This window comes from Parasteatoda tepidariorum, chromosome 4, assembly GCF_043381705.1.
Source record: "Parasteatoda tepidariorum isolate YZ-2023 chromosome 4, CAS_Ptep_4.0, whole genome shotgun sequence".
Classification (NCBI taxonomy): Eukaryota; Metazoa; Arthropoda; class Arachnida; order Araneae; family Theridiidae; genus Parasteatoda; species Parasteatoda tepidariorum.
Window position 1 is genome coordinate 37,817,112 of NC_092207.1, and position 2,411 is coordinate 37,819,522.

The following is a 2,411-nucleotide window of genomic DNA, read 5'->3' on the forward strand; positions in this document are numbered from 1 at the left end:
TATAATAAAAATAAAATAAAAAGTGTTATTAGTCATCAGCAGCAGGCAACAATTATCTGTACCTTTGAATGAAAAAGGTGTCGGGTTTTGTTATAGCAACGTGGCGAAAAGCGAAAGCTGTAGGTCATGTTGCTATTGGCTGATCTCTACACTAGCAATAATAACATGAGAACGCCTAGATTTTTCAAATATAAAATCAAATTTTTTTAAATCCATAGTCAATACAAACCAAATTCTATCCTACTCCACGTTTATACCATTCTACCACACCATTCTCTGGGTTTAGATTTTATATATAAAATAAAGTGTTTTAATGTAAATACAATGTTTTGATTTTTTGCCTTAAGTTTTTCCTGATGAAAGGATTTAATTAATTTAATTTTAAGTTTTTCAATTTCCATTTCTTTTGAGGAAAGTTTAGATGGCTGAAAAAAGAACATAAATTTAAGAGTAAAATGAGATAAACAGACAGAGAAATGTTTAATTCTCATTAATAGAATGTCAGTAAAATTTTAATTCTTACGTGGAAATCAAAAACTTTTCTAAGTAATCAAATTAATAACAAAATTTAATCAAATGCTTAAAAGTCGAAAAGATTTTAATTTAACGATACACAAATTTAAAGTGACGTAAAATCTATTCAAAGTTAAATTTAGGTTCTTAAATCGATACCTCAGTTTTCAGAGTGACGCAAGAGCTTTTCGGAAAAAAAATTTCTATCAATTTGTAGTTGGGAAGAAAAGTTTCTATTAAAGATAGAAACTTTTAATTGAGCCATTGAAAATCGGACAGAAGATGAGATGATTAGGGTTTACGCTTGGGTTGTTTTTATAATCATCCTCTAATGATTGTGATTATCTAGTGTGCAGCAATCGATTTTTGTGTTAATGATTTCTATTTGGAATTTTATTACGCGATACTTGAAAGAAGGAATTTTGCAGATTAAAAATAAAAATGAAATAGAAGGAAATAAAAATGAAATGAATGGAAAGATAGAATAAATTTTCAATTTTTAGGAAAATGTGAGTCTAATTAGTTTTTTTTTGGTGCTCATCATTAATTAGGGCTTTAAAATTTTATTTAATTTATTTTTGTTTTCATATTTTATAATTATATTTAAACTTGTGTTGAATTTCGCGAAATTTTCTTCATTTTTGAAGCATTTGTTTCCTGGAAAACACACTGAGTTAACATTTTATCCACTTGAGAAAGTAATTATATTCATATTTATTTGTTTCAGGATACGAATTGAGTTAAAAGAATGACTACATGTTAATTAGAGTTTTTTTTAACAAAAAATGCATTGTTAAATTAGTATTTTATTTTTACAGTTTATTTGAAAAGTTTATTTTTGCAGTTTACTTAGAGGCGCAAGAGTGTATATCTGTGTGTTTCTGCTCCTAATAAAAATAATATTTGCATTTGACTGTTTCTATCAAAGCATATACGTTATCTCGCAGTAAAGGGCTGTCTTCACATAGATATGCATTATTGCTTTAATTCAATGTAACTTACTTGTTAAAGTATAGTGCGCAAAAATATGACCACTCTAAATAACTTTTGATCTAATGAATCACGTTCTGGAACTCACCCTTAATAGTCCGAGAGGGTGACCTCATAATTGTTAAGTAATTAGTGCAGACGGTATTTTAAGTTGCGAAATAAGTCACAAAACGTACTTTTTCTGAATAAACATACCTTTTTTTCGATGCTTTCGGATTTTTCGAGTCCCGAAAAAATAGAGGGTGGCCACAATATGGGAAATATGGACGTAATAGTTTGGTGAGGGGAGTGATCCAAAGTTTGGATTTATCATGCTAATTTTACTTTTTGCATATTTCGCCATATCTCGAAATTCTTTTAAGTTAATTTGCACACATTTATGAAATTTGTTTGCTCAAGCATAATTCCGAGCAAAAAATAAATTTTTAAAAAATATTAATTAAATTGTATTATTTCATTTAATAATAGTCAAACAAATATTAAATTGTAAGGTATGCAATTTTTATAATATTTTAAATAATGTAATTTTAGATGACAAGGCAAACTAAAAAATTTATGTGAAATCGGTCGAATAGTTTCTGAAAGTTCACCTTTGTGAAATACGGTTTCTTTAAATTTCGGTTTCTCCGGAACTACTTTCTTCCATAATTAATAAAAAAAATTTAGGTCACCCCCACGAACCATTAAGATTGAATTCATAGAAAGTGAAGATCTAAACATTTGATCAAAAGTAACTCAGTAGTATTCGTATTTTGTTACCACACTGTACATTTATTATTGCACACTCTCACTATTGTTCAATATGTTTTACTAGCTTTATATTCATTAGATTTATATTTTTTAAACTCATACTGTTTACAAATATTGTAACTGAATGCATGTACATCTTTAAATCTATCTATATATAT